At 39.4% G+C, this 17,837-nt stretch overlaps 1 protein-coding gene across 1 annotated transcript in view; it reads left to right on the top strand.

Annotated features, from left to right (window-relative positions):
- Positions 1 to 17,837, top strand: part of Tenm4 (teneurin transmembrane protein 4) — a 1,383,002-nt gene that overhangs the window by 284,975 nt on the left and 1,080,190 nt on the right. The window lies entirely within an intron of this gene.

The raw sequence follows: 17,837 nt of genomic DNA, 5'->3' as shown, positions 1-17,837 counted from the left end.
AAATAAAGAAGTCCCCAATTTTGTGCCACATTAGGTGCTGTGTTTTATCATGATTAAAGAAGTTGAAGATAAAGAGCTCAGAATAACACCTGACATATGAAAGTGTTCAGAGAATGCCCCACATCATTACCACTTTGCATTTTAGACCAGCATCCACTAATTTTGTGACTTTGGACATGCTATTTACTATACAAAGCCTGTTTCCTCATCTTGAAATTCAGGATAGAAATTGCAAGTTTTTCAGGGTTGTTGGGAAGGTCAAAAATGAAATAATATCTATTTGGGAAAGCATTGTGTAAGTTATTGATGCTATGCCAATGTAAAGTATCATATTTAACATTCAGAGTCAAAGCTGCGAAGGTGCTTAAAGCAGGATCAGACTATAACATTACAATAGACATATGTGAAAAGCAGATAATTGATAGTAAGATGCTCATGTGTTTGGCAATGTGAGGCTGATATATAGAAACTAGTCATCTCATTGCTCCGCATATTCAAAAATAAATTCCAGCTTTTGTTCTGGACCATGCTGTACCTAAATATAATGTGATGTTATGCAAAAAGAAAAAAAATAGTATGTATTAAAACTGACACACAAAAAAAGACTAATTATTTGGCTGCTTTCTCTGTCCAAAGTCCCTTTCACAACTCAGCACCTGAAATTGCTACTAGTGCCAGTTGGCTGTCTGCTCCCCAAGTCCCTATCCAGCAAATCCAAGTAATAAGGGCAGTGTCTCTGCCATGCAATTGTATGTTACCTTCTCTGCCTTAGATGTCTTAAATACATGCATATCATTTAATGTTTTCAATAATTCTTAAAGCTGCTTAATTTTATTTCCATTTATAGAATAGAAAACCAAAGTTCATTGCATTTGGACACCCTGTTTAAGTTCCATAGCTGGCAAATGTGGATGCCCATATTTTGACTCAGAGTTTCTCAGCGCTAAAGCTTATACTATTTCTAGTATTATTCTCCTTTGCCAGCTTTTCTATAGCCTTTTCTAACTGAACATTGTTGAGGTGATGTTCTACCTCCTGGCTTCTTTTTTTTTTAATATTTATTTTTAAGTTGTAGTTGGACACAATGCCTTTATATTATTTATTTTTATGTGGTGCTGAGGATGGAACCCATGGCCTCGCATGTGCTAGGCAAGTTCTCTACCACTGAGCCACAACCCCACCCCTCCTGGCTTCATTTTTTACCCATTTAAAAGGCCAAGTCTACAAAAACTTGCTTTGCTCTATAATTTCATTTTCCAACAGCATCACCCCCCAAAGCCTGGAATGCACTGTTAGGCAGCTCATATGCAACCACGTCCAAAGGCCTGGGGTGCAGAGATATTATTTGGAACATGATCCAGGCAGAAACACAGATGATTGTCCTATAATGAGATCTTAAAATTCACATATTCAGTCTGTTGTGTTTCCAAGAAATTACAACATCTTAAGTGCTAAGTCATCTTATTTAATACTCAAAATACTCTCCTGTGGAATAGCTTGTTATTAATATTTTGTGGATTGAAAACATGCAAAACTATAATAGCTGTGCACTGTGGGACACATCTGTAACACCAGCAACTCAGGAGGCTGAGGCAGGACAATCACAAAGTTTGAGGACAGCCTGGCCAACTTGGCAAATCCTGTCTCAAAAAAAGGACTGGGAATGTAGTCCAGTGGTACAGTGCTTGCCTAGCATGAGCAAGGCCCATGGTTCAATCCCCAGCACTGCAAAAAGAGACAAAGAAAAAAAATACTGAGACTCAGATAATATGATATTTCCACTATCACTCACTTTAGAGGGTATGCCAGTTGTTGATTAACATGTGGTGCTGCATCACAAATACTGTCTGGATTCCTGTGGCATGCAGCAGTGTCTGTCCTGTATCAGGGTCAAATGGGGTCAACTCAATAACTCTACTGTCTCAGCCTTGGCTGAGTAGTGACTGATTCAGAGGGAAGGCCCAAGCAGTTACATGGGCAAAAAGTGCGCTTACAAGGAGGTATAAAATGTCAGGACCATCATTGGAACCACCATTAGAAATTCTTAAAATGTCATTTATACTTTTTTGCTCCTTTTGTAATAGTAATTCCTGGGGAACCAAAAGCGAGGTTACTTCTAGAGAAGTACTTCAAATGGTAAAGAATTTAGCATTGTGACTTCCAGACCACATTCTACCCTGAAAAGTGCCCCCTGCCCACCCAACCATTGCTTTTGGAAACTCTTACACCTCACATGAGTTGGTGCTCACAGCCATTCTCCTGCCACAGTGAGACCAGTGGCATTCATCATGTTCTTCCTCCCCTTGAAGCCAGCAATGGCTAGGGCTACTCCTTGTCATATCAGCTGCATCCTGTCAAGAGTGCTATCTATATTTTAAAGATTCTACTCCCAGTTATGACAGCAGGGGCCAGGGTCCACATGTAGACCCCTTCTCTAGCTCTGTGCTACCCTTTGACACCAAGACCACCACAGGGCTCTCTGAGTCTGCCCTGTCTTTGCATTTCTCTACTCCTTATTTCCTGCAAAAAAACTCTAGAAGAGAAAGGATGAAAAGAAAATAAGTCAGTAGCTTCTAGCAGCTCTGGCTTAAGGAAACAGTTTATGATCCCAAATGTCACAGCTGCCTTCAGGTTAATGGTAATTCCATGCAGCCCTGAGACAAAAGATGGACATCTGCTTCACACCTGCATTACTAAAGGGCCTGGTTTTTATTTACTTCATGTTTTTATGGAGTATCTACCTTAAGGAGTTCCATTATTAATTCTAGTCCATTCTGATAGTTTATCCTAAAGCAAAAAAGAAAAAACAAAACTTTTTCCTAGAAGTAAATGTAATTCTACATTTATATAGACTCAAAACTTCCAATTTTATTTAGCAATTCTCCGTCCTATATACATCTTTTTGTACATCAATTATAGTCATACTGAATTTTCAAAATTCTTATGGTTTAGTCTGGCTAAGGTACCTACTTACAAGTGATAAGAATATAGATTCTATTTTGAAGATGTGATGCCAAGGTCATTTTATGACATTAATTTGCTTAGAACACTCTACCCATTGAATTTTTTTATTCATTGCTTCAGCAAGAGGCTTGTTAGGAATTAATTCACCATACGGCTAATTTTCTGTAGCTTACAGCTTACAAGTTGATTGTTCTTAGGTAAGAAATTAAAGGCAGATGCTGCTGACCTAGGCTTATTGGTCCACTAATGTCACCTAAGCCTTTCCTTTGTCACACCAGGACAGCCACTCTAGTTTTCAGCATCCTATCTGAATATAATCCAGGAAAGGGGGCGCGGGGGAGAGGGAAGGAAGTGCCAGTGGGGGAAAAAGAAAACAACCATAAATAAATGTGATGTCATAGAAATTTCCTTCTAGGACAGTACCTGAGTTCTATTATGGATTATTAATAAAGTATATTTACATTGAGGGAAGGTTGGGGTAAATGACTAATGAGTTCAAAGTGGTGGAAGGAACCTTAGGTGCTACAAGAAATGGTGTTAATGGATATACTGTTGGCTTTTACAGGGAGATTTTGTAACTACATATATAACATGGGACAGATGGTAATCAGTTACTCTTCTGTCCTTTGATTACTAATCCTACATTAAAAAATAAATAAATAAACAAATAAACCAAAATATTTTCTCCAGTAACCCAGCAAGCTTAAACGTACATGTTTGTGAACAAAACCAAATCCCTTGGCTATCTATGGCTGAAATCCAGCAAAAGAAACTTTAGTTGGTGTACGTGGCCCCTGAAAGTAAGAAAGCAAAGAAGTCAGCAGAGACTGGATGCTTATGGAATGGTACCAGTGTCTTCCTCAAGGACTGGCACTGCAAGGAGCAAAGGGATCAACTTGGAATTTCAAAGCTGGATTGTTTTAAATCCAGAAAGAGACAATAATCTTGACTTTCTGGTTTGTTCAGAGAACCAAAACAAAAGGAACTGTTCTCTAAATTTTCCAAGTTTCCCTTTGCATAGCAACAACAAAACTTGGTCAAAAAAGGAAGGATGCTTTCTAGCAACTAGGAAAGGAAATAAATACTCAAAGACCAGCAGGGAGATCACTTTGCAAGTGTCCTCCTTGCTCACAGTGTCCATCCTGGCTGTGGGGAATGTTAACTTGACCTTGTACATTCTTGTATCATTCAATAAAACCACCTCCCTGGAGTTTCTCGGCTGAGTGTACACTGCTCCACAACCATAAGAGATATGCTTGTCCTTCACCCACCCTTGCAGGGCATCTGACCACCAGTTAATCACAAGAGCCCTTGTTTCCACCCCCCTAGTCCATTTCTTCTGGCCCCTTTTCCACTAGGCTCTCTGCTATGGCCCCATTTCAAATGTTCATGTTTTTCTCATCCCCAGTGGATCACCCGTCTTCACGTCACTCTTCCTAAACTGTCCCTTTACTCTGTAGCCACAATCATCCTTTTGTAACAGAAGTTTTATCATTTATTTTCCCTATGCAAAACCCTCCAGTTCAAAGCCAAACCCCTTACTGAATCCATGTCAGTTCAGTTCCTCCAGGAAGCAGACATCAAGACCAAATGAGAAGTATGAAAGATTTATCAAGGGACATGCCTGTGAGGAGTCAGAGAAGAGAAAGAAGGCATTGGTGGGAAAAGCATCACTCTCTCCTGCAGGCCTAACACCATGAAGGGAAAGGGAAAGGAAGAAGACTGAGTAAATAGTGCCAAAGACTGAGGATCAGCTTGAGAAAGTCATGACCAGGTCAACGGGAGCCCCTGTGGAAAGACTGCCCTTTAAGCAGAGTCCTGTGTTGAACTCCAGTAACCCACCATGCTCAGACAGTGGATGGGAACTTCCCTGGGGGTAGGTGGCCTTAGAGTGAGCCCCAAAGTGTGGCAGCTGGAGCTCTTAGATAGCAAATAATCCTTGCAGCAGGTTCTCTCTTAGAAGGAGAACTGGACAGCACACTCATAGGACTGCCACAGAATCAACCAAGAGATGTCATCTGTTCCTTGCTAATATGTCCAAACACATCCCCTGTAATTCCATGATATAGACCCTGGGTCCAGTTATGCACAGGCTATGATGTGCTGTGCTCTTTGCTTCTGATGTCACTGTGCATACACTATGACTGCAGAAATACTATCCCTCTGGCTACAACAAAGTTACATGCCCAACCCCTCTTTCTGTTTGTCTAATCCGGCTTATATCTCTTTCCCACCATTAGACCATGAGTTTCTCAAGGGCAAGAAATTTTTGTTGTTGTTTGCTGTTTGTTTATCCATCTATTCTCTGTTGAAAAGCACAAGATTTTCATCTTGGTGAGAGCTCAATAAATGATGGGTGGCCAGATAGATAAAAATACCCTTCAGAATATCCCAGAGTCCTAATATTAACCAAGATGGTCAGAAGTAGTGTAGTATAGCCTTTGGCAGGATTGTCATTGATCTGTCTCAAGCAGGTGAGAATTTCTGAAACATTTTAACACTAACAGAGATAGAGATTTCACCTATCCTGCCAATGAGCATATTTCTTAAGGTCTAACTTCATTCTCCTCTAATGCTATTAAGCCTAAGACCCAAATTAAGAATAATATCAGCAATTCTCCAGCAAAAACCTAGCACACTCCTCCTAAAGGAAGAAATAGATCCATTATTCTTGAAATGCAAGTAAATAGCTGACCAGCATAATTGTATCTGTCTACACAAGTGACAAAATTAAAACTAATATATGCACCATAGCAGGACAATTAGCTTAGTGTGATTAATCTGGGTTACTTTTATACTTCCATTGTCAAGACCAATCATCCTTTGTCTCTTCAAAGGTCTTTTGCCTTCGCTGAAGTCATCAGAGCTGTCAGTAACTAATAATGTGCTTAAAGTGGAACAAGTGAGCTAACCCATCAGCCGCATTCCTACACTGGCATCAACAGCCATGATAGATGCTAACAGAGGGTGGTCATCCTCAGTAAACATGAACACAGGATCATAATGATTATAATGATTTTGTTCATCTCTCTGTAGATGTTAGACTGTTTATTTGGGCTATCACTTCTGTAACCGGAAACTAGCCACAGCCATGTGCATAGATTAGTGGGATCCAGAGCAGGAAGATAAGTGAAGAGGGCCCAGCACTGAAATTTGCATCTATTTGTGGACACATGGGAAGCATTATTTAAGAACTTCTCAAAGTCATGGGGACAAATGGGGGGAAAGACCATAAAACAAATGAGATCATTTAAAACTTTGAGATGGAATAAACAATAGCAACAGCAAGAACAACATACAGTCAACATAAAGAAGCATATTCTTCCTTTAGTCCTGGATTGCTGAGATCTGAGTCATCCTTCCACAACATGTGACTTTTCTAAAGGCTGCAAAATAAGAGAGAGCCTTTCCTCTTGGATCCTCTTCTTGCAGATCTTCACCTCTCAATGCCACTCAGAAGAACAGGCTGACTCACCATGACATCATCACCAGGCTTTCTCAATACCCATGAAGTGTTGAATAAATGAAAATAGGTACAATAGCACAAAAGGCACTAGACCTAAAGTGGGGTGCATCTTATCAGAGGGTGTGCTTTGTGATCAAATGAAGAGGATATAGTTCCCTCTCCATAAGGAGATCTTGGCGTCTTTAGAACTGGTAAAGTTATCTCTGTTTTCAGGAGATCTCATTCTCTTTGTTCCTGCTTGTACTTCCCCTCCTCTTTGCTGTTCTTTCTTTCTTTTATTTATTCCTCTTTGTCTCCCTCCATTCCCTTCCTTTATTCTATTCCTTCTTAAAATTCCAAATCTATGTTATTCTGAAAGTATCAGAAAACAGGCTCTTTGGGTAATAAATATTTAGCAATGAGTAATTCTGGAAATGTATTAATTAAACTACAGTCTCCAAGAAGAGGGCTACTTAGCATCCGGAAGAGCCATCAGCCAGGCCCAACACTGCAGAGTGTTACACACTGGGCACAGAGATGAGTACGAGCAGGTCCAGGCTGTAGATTCGCATAAAGGCATCCAAAATATGCACAGCCATATTGTGCATAGTGGAAGGACATAAGAGAAGGCCTCTAAGAACTCCTTCTTAGAAATGAAATGTAGGTGACCTAAATTTAAATAATAGTGATCAGCAAGCAAAAGGAAGGGAAAGAGAACCCTAGGCCAATGGCAGGTCATGAGCAAAGGTAGAGACAGGAAATAAATAGCTCATTCTAATAGCTTAGTAAATAAGGAATTGGTAAACTGATACTAGAAAAGGACACAGGTTCAAGGTCAGGAAAATACTTGTGTTTCCACTTAATAGCTTAAATGCTCCAGTAATTTGAATAATCCCATAGGCCTTGAGGAATAAGTGGGCCTTTTAAAATTAAGAGCGATATGGCCTAGTTTTCACTATAAACAGAGGATTCCGGCAACAGCTAGAAGGGGAAAGAGCACAAAATCTCCAGACAATTGCACCAGTAAAGTAGCATGGCGGGGGGAGAGGTGATGCTGGCTGAATTAAGGAGTGGAGGTGAGCCTGGGAACAAGTGGAGAACTGTCCAGCTCTTGCTGACCAGTGGAATGTGGACTGAGAAAGAAGAGGTGTTCTGGTGTGGGGACTGTTTACTGCCATGGGAAATGTAGAAGCTGGAGAAAGTCTGAAATGAGATGAGGAAGAGGAGAGAACTGAATTAATTCTGGTGATGCCAGTGTAAGGTGTTTAGGGGAAGACTAAATGGAGATGCCCAGCCGACCATTATTGATCAGCAACTAAAAAGCAGGTGAATCAGAAACAGATTGGGAAGCAGTCAGTACTTCCAGGACCTTGAGGCCCTGAGAATGCAGGAGTCATTGTGCGTAGAAACCATGGGCCTTCTCCCCTCCTAGGTTAAGCACAATTCATTCTCTTTTCCCTTTACTATCATCACTACCAGGCAAAGGGTCCTTAATGACCCACAAAAGACCTTTTTTTTTCGCTGTCATTGTACTAAGGATTGAATCCAGGAGTGTTTTTATCACTGAGCTGTGTTCTCAGTCCTTCTGCTTATTTATTTTTTATTTTGAGACAGGGTCTCACTAAGTTGCACAGCCTGGCCTCAAACTTGCGATCTTCCTGCCTCAGCCTGGTATTACAGAGGTGCACCACCCCTCCCAGCCTCATAATGCACTTCCACAACACTTACTGTCATTCAAACTTGTTCCTTGTACAACACTCACCTGCACCTATTATCCTTCCATTTATATACCAGGGAAATGACAGAGAAAGACCAGGAAATTTTTCTCTAGGTCATGCAGTTAATAAATGAAGGAACTAGAGCAACAAGTGTTGCTTTCTGGTTCTAAGTCTTGACAAGTTTGGGTTTCATTTCTTGTTGGTTTCCATCCTAAAGCCATATGTTGAAAGATGTATCTTATACACCATTGGGCTATGCCAGGCACACTGTCTAACACATAGCAAATACTCCCTCAATAGTCAAATCACAAATTAAACTCATAAACTCTTGCCATCATTTAAAAACTGTATTTCTATAGATATCCTCCCCTGGGTTTACTATAAAACAAACACTTCCCCTGAACCTGGAAGGTTTGAAGGGCAAACCTGAGACAACTGGTTGCCTCTCCTGGGTATACAGGACACTGTTGACTCTTTTCTTACAGAACTTGACATACTGAATTATGATCATTTTAATATGTCCATTTCCCACATTAGGGAATGAGTTTCTGGAGGACAGGGCTATCAGGAATTAAAAATTAAATAAATCTTTTATTTGCTTAGTTAAATGACTGTCAATGTCCATACCCCTCCCTGACCAGAGCCACTTGGAGAGTCTCTTCTCAAACTTTTACAAGATTCCATTGCAGTAATTAGATTAATAGAGTATAATCATCTATTTGCACCTACCCTAAAGACTGTAAGTGCCTCAAGACAGAGATCATGCCATTTTATATCTGTGTTCCCAGTGCTAAGATGTAAACAAACAATTACACAGCAGCAAGTTAATTACTGCAATGAAGACCTATGCATGGGATTAAATCAATATTTATTCACTGAATAAATGAATGAGCAAATGCATGATAAATTTAATTCTAAAAGGTCAGAGTGGGGACCTTAGAAAATATCTGGGTCCTCCTCTCCATTTACTGATGATGATAATACAACCTGGGGAAAATAATACTGAAAAGTCCCATAGGTTCAGTTAGTGGCTTCAAGATCCTGCAGTATTCAGAGAATGAACCAAGACATAGGTAACTGGAAGGGAACAAGTGCATATGAAAATATTACAAGTCTGTAGCAACTAGCAGACATCAGAAAGGGATCAAAATCAAGTGTGACTATTATTGTCAACAAACCCAAAGTGAATGAAAAAAAGGAATTTATCATTTCAAGTTGAGGCAGCCTTTGACTAAAAGAGAGGCTTGAGGGTTTAAAAAGCTTCTCAAAGCTGTATATCCTTTTAGCAAGACAACAACAAAACTCAAACAGCTTTCTATGTTTACATTTCAACACAGCATTAGAGGCTATGTATAAATATTACAAGTACAAGCAAAGCCAGCTGCAATTATGGGGTGTTTCTCTGGCTTGTCCCAGAGGTTCTTGAGAGGTATAGCTCTCAGAGCCAGGATAACTGTTAACAATATCCCCTGTGCACTGAATGCTCACCACATGCTGGGCTTCATCACCCACTAATCCAACCTTCCAACAACTTCATGAAATAATATTATTATCCCTATTTGTATGTAAGGCAACTGAGGCCCAGGTTATTCTTGGTAGCAAAATTGCTCAATGAGGGGTACCAGACTTACTCCTAGATTTTCTAGTTCAAAACTTGTACTGTAAACCATCCTAATGAGGTTAATGGTGGACCTACGCACTGTTGCCTGCCCGAAACCCTCCTGCATCATTCCAGACTCTTGTGTTTTACAAAAGGAGCATGAAACCCATTTCAAGATTCTGGGAAAGGTATTAGGCACATGGACATAGAAACATTTGGAGAATATTAGGAAAGGCAAGAAGAAAGAATGAAAAAAGATCCACAGTCATACATGTCTTTGGTAACCAAAAATATCCTACTGACTTTCATGGAGGACTTTTCAGCCTCCAAAGGAAAGGTATCCGAACCAGAAGCCCATTTCATTCTCACAAAAAGGGAAGAAAGCAGCACATGTCTTCTTTTCCCCATTCCATGAAAGAGGAACTTGGTGCTAAGGGAGGTGAAGCGTTCCCTAGGAAGAACTGACAAAGGTGGGACTTGATCCCAAGGTCTCTGGACCACAGCTTGTGCTCACCCATTTCTGCTACCTGAGCCTTTTCCTTTCTTCCCTGTGTGAAGGAAAGGAAAAGGAAAATTAGCACTTCTTGAGCACTCTTTGTCTGCCACAGGGTGTCTTATTAAGTCTACTATTGTCCCTGTTTTACAGATGAGGAAACTGAGGCTTAGAGAACTATTCCAGTTACCTGGCTAGTAAGAGACAGATATGCTCTAAAACTGGACTCATGGCCACTGTGTTCTGCCACCTGCAGAAGTCAGCGCTCCTCCGCACAGGAGAGTGCACCATGGCTGGCTATTCACTTCCCACAGAAAACATCCAGGACTCTAGGGCTGGTCCAGTAAATGGACCAATGGGTATTCCAATTATGGCTGTATTTAAGAACCTCCATTGTGTATAATTTTACATCCTTTTTCTACTCCTACTTTTCTTTTCGCTATGGCTAGTATTTTTATTATTCCAAACTTATGAAACAGAAAATTGAGGTTGCAAGAGATGAAATATTGAACTGAAATCACTCAGCACCTCTTCAGAAAAGGTGGGTTCATAACTCAAAGCCTATAGCTTTCCTACTGTTCTACAAGTGCCAAAGGATTATGAGCAGAATGTGTACTAACTGCAGCATTGGGCAAGAAATTTGAATGCCATTGAAGAAGATTTGGTTCAAGCTTAGAAAACAATAGAATAATCCTATTTGTTCCCAATTTCTATCCTTTCCTGAGTTCAAGGGACTTGATTTTCTTCCTAGCTCAGGAAGTGATCCATCATAAGGGGCTTCTGACCTTCACTTTAAAAATATCATAAAAATTTGTATTAGTTAAGTGTTAACTGCTCCAACAGAAACCCCAAATCTTAGTTGCTTAACATAGTAGTTTATTTCTCACCCAGGTAAAGTGCAACGGGTATACCTGACAAGTAAGCAGCTTTCCTTCAAGGGGTAATTCTAGGATATTGGCTTCTTTCATTTTGTGACTCCAACATGTTTAGCAGCCAAGATCATCATGGTCAGCTGCCTGAAGCCAGATGACCAAAGAATATGCATGATAAATTTTTATGCTACAAGCCTAGGAGTAGTAGCCATGCTTATAGGCACATTCTGGCTCGAACATGCTTACCTGGCTACTCCCAACTCCAAACATACCTTTAAAATGTAGGCCAGCTGTGTGCTCAGGAATGTGAGTGACAATGATCTACCTCAGGAATGTTAACATTACCTTTTTTCAGCCAAAAGTCTGCCATATGCTTAAGAATGTGCCCAGGTCTTCGTGAGCCATACCTTAATACCTTCCTTTCTTTTCTGCAAGTGCCTAATCCCATTAGTAAAATGTTTCCTCCATAAAAACCAAAGATTAACTTCTTTAAACCCCTGTCCAGAGAATTTATGACAAGAGAGTTTACAAGCACAAGAAAAATTATAAAAGATTGCATGAATAATTTATTAAATAATTAATATAAAATGGCAAAAATTGGGAGAGGTAGATTTATTCCTAAATTTCCATTTGACAGAAAAGTCACATTATTTTTCTAACATTACATTAAATGTGACTTTGATGTCTTCCCACCAAACTGGCAAGAAATTCAACCCAATCATTCTGAAAACTTCTCCTCTAACGTTCTCTCAACCATCTCTTCTTTGGAACTGCCCTCTAATCGGCTTCTTACTAGAGTGTTGCCATATTTAGATTTGTGTCCTGAACTGCAGCCAGAGGAATATTTCTCCTCAAGACACCTCATTTCCTATCTTCTTCTGCTTTAGACTTTCTGTTTTAGGAATACCTGTTTGTGTCTCCCTCCCTCCCTCCATCCACGCCCTTGCACATGCTGTTCCTACGTGTCTTCATTTGACTAAAATAAAGATAGTGCATTTGGGTGGTAATAAGGTTTGGTATCTTTAATTCATATTACTTCCCAGAGGTAAAAACAGTATTTATTATTCCAAAGTTTCTCAATAAATGTTAAGTTTAATGTATAAGCTTACTGCTCTCTTCCAAATTTATAGCAATATCTGAAAATTATTCATAATGAGATATTCAGAACTTTCTATATGTAAGTGTCTCAAAGCTTAGCACCAATCAAACGATCCTCTCAAGATACAATAAGCACTGACTTCTATATTGATAAGGACACTCAGTCATATCACCACACTTGATGGAAAACAGGAGATATATAGACATAGATATGTGTACTCAACAGTTTTATTAAGCAGCAAACCAGCTTATACTAATGATTTATATTGCTGTTCTGCATAAAGATGAATTTATGATGAGTTTTTAGTAAGAAAATTCTTGGTATTTGTCACTCTATACTTTGTACAAAGTAGATTTGATTTTCTCATGAAAAATAGTTTCAAATTTATGTAACATTTCTTATAAATATATTATTTGTGTTGCCCTCCATAGTCAGAAATGAATTACCTCAGAAACTCAGGTATAGGTTCATATTGATATTCATTGTTGTCTGTTTCAAAGAGTGGACTAGAGAGACATAGTCCTATAGCTAACTATATTTTTTTCTTGTGTCTGTATTCAAGCATACTTCTGAGAAGAAAGAAACTTAGAGCCAATGGTTATAATCTGCAGTAAATTCAATTTTAGTTGCACATCACAAAGAATGTTGTCATAATCAAAGTTATTCAGCCAGTAACAGGTTCCTTGTCAGGTACTGAGTGGCCCATCTCTGGGAGGAGTCAAAGAAGGCAAGAATGACATTGTAAAGGACATTAAAGAAAGTAATTCTAGATAAGAACTTTGAGCCAGTTATATTTCAAATTCCCTACCAACACTGAGAATGGAAAATCTATTAAGCTATTCTTAATAAGTGCCTGAGGTCATTTGTTAAGAATTGTCATAAAGGGGTGTACAATCATGCCTAAAAGAGAATGCCAACAGTGGGGACCTGAATAAACAAACTGCCTGTGACTCAGAGCACATGTGTAAGACCAAGACCCCAGGGGAAAATTTGAGTGATCAAGAGTTGTGTAAATGCTGAGTTGGAGAGGGAGGCAGCAAGAGTCAATTGAAGAAATAAAATCAGAGGGACCAGGACATTTTTTTCAATATAAATATATGATAACTAGTATTTACATATGAATATAAATATATATTGATATATGATTAACTAGTATTTATTGAGCACTTACAATGAGCCTATAATTATGCTAAGTGCATTCTATGTTATTTTCATTTATCCTTGCAATAACTCAATAAGCTAGTTATTATTATTAACTACTTTCATCCAGATGAGGAAACTGGGGCTTGCCCAATCTTATACAACTCTGATAAGTAATGATGTCAGGCCACCCTTTCAGATCTGTCTGCCTTTAAAGCCAGCGTGCACAAAGCTGCTCCTAAAGGGAGCTGGGCTCACCTTACCTTCCTCTAATGGGGATGATGCTGACTGCCCAGGGTATAGAGACTGGTTAGGCTTAATGGCACAAAGTCATGGGGAAAACCTGCAGGTCTTGGAATCCTACCTGTAGGTGGGACCTGCTTACCTCTATATAAATCACACATCACTTACTGATGGCCAGATTGGACTCAAGGGTACATTTTGTTAGACTCATACAATTTTTAGAAGATTTATTCAGTAAATATTAAATAATCAGGCAGTATCACACAAGATTTCTACTGTCTTTTGAAAATCCAAGACATCTGGGAAGACTAAGCCCAGCATTGGCTGGGGCTAAGGAACAGCTGATCCCTTCTTCAGGGTGTTTCATTTTGAATGCAGTCCCCACCATGCCCTCTGCCTCCCTGAATAGTCCTGCTGGATGCTCTCAGCCTTCCTGCCTGGACCCGTCAAGCATTGGGGTTGAGATCTACACAACAGACCAAAGATAGGTAGTGATACGAAAAGTCTCCAGGTGTCCCTGGTTTCTAAGAGCTTGTCCACTTAAGCTAGTTTTACTATTATGCTTCAAGAATTTGGATATATGAACACAAAATAAAGTGCTAAGTTTTCCTCAGTGGGGTTAAAATGTGATACATCTTTAACCCAGCACTTTAAAATATGTCATCGGTTATTTCAAGGTTCACATACAGTTACGACAGCCTCCCCCCCTGCAAGCTTCTCCCTTTACCATCCGTCCTTCCTGCTCCTCTGACCTCATTTGCTGATACAGTAGTATAATCTGTCTTACAACAAGACATAAATTTACTACATAAGTAATTTCCCCCAAGGCTCTTTTCCCATGAACCATGTGCAAGTAAATTGCTTATTTTTTTTTTCTTCCCCAATGTAGAGCAGAGGTCACCATGCCTTGCACAATTTGACTTCCTTAAAGGCAAACACAATTGCTTTTTCCATCTCTGCTTTAATATCATCTTTACCTGCCATCTGCACCCTGTTTATTGGGGCCAGCCATTTATCTGAGCCCATGAGGGGAACCCACCGTGGTGATACACTCATGTTTTCAGGTGACATCAGAGTAGGATGACAGCTTCATGCAGAGGCAAGAAGCCAGGGAACAAGCTACACAGATAAAAAAAAAAATGGAGATAGATTCAAGGAACTTTGGGACTGAGTCATCTCCAGGTGAAATTGTAGATCTGTATACTCTTAATTCATTCCTCAAAATTTTTGCTGAACATTTACTCAAATGCAAAAAAAAAAAAGAACATGTATTATGTGTTAAGACAAGATAGTTCTGGTATGGGCCAAGTCTTTTATGTATATTAACATATGCAATTTTGACAGAAATCTTATGTTTATAGACTTATTATTCTAATCCAACAAAGAAGAAATGGAGATTTAGAAAAGTTAAGGAAACTGCACAATGTCACACACCTATTAAGTGGTCAGAAACAGAAAGGAATTGGAAGATTTCAGGCTGAAGTAGAAGCCCTCAGCCTCAACCATTCTACCGTCTAGCCTCCATTTACACCCTGAGGATTTAAACAAGATAAATGTCACTTATCCGTGGCGGCACTGTGTGCCGTTACTAAGATCCTGGCAGTGTGACACCCCTCCCCAGATCTAGGATATCCCGTTCTGGCCTGGCACCATCACTTCATCTAGAGTCATATGAGAGTGGGCAAGCTTCAATTTCCTCATTGAGACCCAAATGGTTAATAACAATAACTAGCTCACTAGGCTATTGCAAGTATAAGATGAAATTAGCATGTGATGTGCTTAGAATAATTCTCAGCACATAGTAAGTACTCAATAAATTTAATTATTATGTCTACTGAAAACAAAAAAAGTCCTGGTTCCTCTACTTTTATTCCTTCATTTGACTGTTGCTACCTCCCTCTCCAACTCATCTGAAGCAGGGAAGTTGAGGAAGAGGTAGAATAGTACTCCCCTCCTCAACTTCTTTAGCAAAAGGAGCCTTTCCTTTCCCTGAATGTACAGAGGCCCCATTCCCTCTGTATTTTTTATTGGTTAGTTATACATGATAGTAGATCTATTTTGATACATTTTTACAAGCATAGAATAAACATGGAATGCCTTTAGGAAGGAGCATAATAGGCATTTACTTCTGATTTGGGAGTCAGGGAGCTCTCCCTGGAGAAAAACCATTCCAACTGAGAGCTGAAGGAGGTGTAGCAGCCAGTTGGACAGCAAGTAGGGCAACAACATTCAAGGCAGAGGGAACATTTTGAACCCCAAGGTCCAGAGAAGATGGTTACTGCAACTGAAAATAATGGTTGAGGGCAAGTAGGTAAGCCAGGGACTTACAAGTTACATTAAGAAGCACAATGAAGAGCCACTAAAGATGTTTAAGTAGAGAGGAGACATAATATATCCTGTGTTTTAACAAAGTCACAGTGACAGGAATGTAGAGGGTGGCTAGAGGAGCAAGAATGGCATTAGGGATACCAATTGAGAGGTCATTGCAAAAGTTGAGGTAAGAAGCTTAAGCTGAGAGATGAGAATAGAAGGGAAGAAGAATACTGGCACATATTTTGGAGGGTAAATAGGCAGCACTTGACAATGGACTTGACACATGGCATGAGAGAGGAAAAGAATAACCACGGAAATTGTACCTTAAATTAATAGATGGATGAATAGAGTTGTCTTGCACCCAGATGCAGAAAACATGGCAAAAATTGAGACTGTGACTGGGGGAAGGCATTGAACTCTTCCTTCATCATGGTACTGATCATAGAATAATTTCCATTTCAGTTATGTATTTCCATTTCAGCCTGTATTTCATGTTTGGATAGTATCCCAAGGGGCTGAGTCTGGATGGGTTTTTTTCATCTCTTTTCCTTCCATCAAAATGCCTCTGCCAGTCCCTAGACTATAGCAGGGGTTCCAGGAATAGGTATAATTTGGTTGTTTGGTGGGTTGGTTGGTTGGTTTAATAAATGAATCCAAAAAGTGTTCAGCACCATGCCTGGGAAATGGTAAATGCTTAGTAAATATTAACTATTGTTATTCCACAATTATGAAATGCCTTTTGCAAACTGACCCTGTGTCTCCCAAAAGCTTTCGTAAAGAGTAAATGCAAGACAGTTTATTGTATAGCCAAATCCCCAGGTCCTGACACATTTACAGTTTAACAAAACACTAAAGCTTCTAATTAAAAAATAATAAGCCTTCCTATTATGGCAATACAAGCATGACGGAGCAGTTGCACGCACTACAGCTGTTACCCTGCACTGTAAGCTTTGACCTCAGAGCTTTCAATTAAAAGCAGCACTGAACTCACTCCTCACACCATATGCAAATCCTGAAAGCCTTTTCTTCTTTCTTTGTAAGATGTTGAATGAAAGACAGAATGGAGAAGAATGTGTGAGATGCATAGACACACCAAATGTTCAGTAGCCAGGAGTTTAAAACCTTTTATTTCCCCCTTCCCATCCTCTTGGCCTCTGATTTGCTGTGTGACCTTGAACAACTTACCAGACCTTTTTGCACTTCAGTGTATAATCTTTCTTGAAAAAGTGCAAAGATTGGTGTCAATGGCTTTAAAGTAGTTAACAGTTTCCCCCAAATACTTCTAAAATACATCATGCTGAATATTTTTTCCATGTTCATACTAATAATAGAGCAAATTAAATGTCATGGTGAGTTAATAAACTTAATTTTATCACCTTACCAAACACTTGCAAGTTTTCTAATAGGGAGCAATCTGATCTGAGAAATACAAAAAGTGAACTCTATAATGCAGGGTAATGATTATTCAGGGAAATGTGCTAATAGTATAGTTCCTTAATTTGGGAGGCCTTTAAATAAGACTAAATGGGCCATTGCATCCTGGTTTTAGGATCTGGGAACTGCCTACTCTTGTGAGTATCCTTTCTCATAGCCTTAATGTTGACTTTTAACAACTGGAGGTTACACCATGTATCTTCTCCTACCAATAGCAAACCCCATGCAGAATTGTGATTGTTTCCATAATTCCATGACTCTCTTAGGGAGAAGAAAATTCCATAAGATCACGGGCAGTATCTGATTTACTCATTATTGTGTCTGTAGGAATCAGTGAAATAACTTCCACTTAGAGAGTGCTCAATACAACATGTTAAATGAATTAGTATATTCAAGAAGGAGTATGGCAGGTGGAGAAGTGGACAGATCTGAATTAAAATCCCAAGTCCACTACTTACTGGTCTTGTGACCTTGACCAAATTCCTTACTCTGCCTGATATTTTTTTAATGTGTTTG

This window comes from Marmota monax, unplaced genomic scaffold (genome assembly GCF_021218885.2).
Source record: "Marmota monax isolate L192 unplaced genomic scaffold, Marmota_monax_Labrador192_F-V1.1 WCK01_AAM20220418_F8-fsc00068, whole genome shotgun sequence".
NCBI classification, from domain to species: domain Eukaryota; kingdom Metazoa; phylum Chordata; class Mammalia; order Rodentia; family Sciuridae; genus Marmota; species Marmota monax.
The sequence above is the reverse complement of the archived record's forward strand: the minus strand, read 5'-3'. Positions and strand labels throughout refer to the sequence as shown.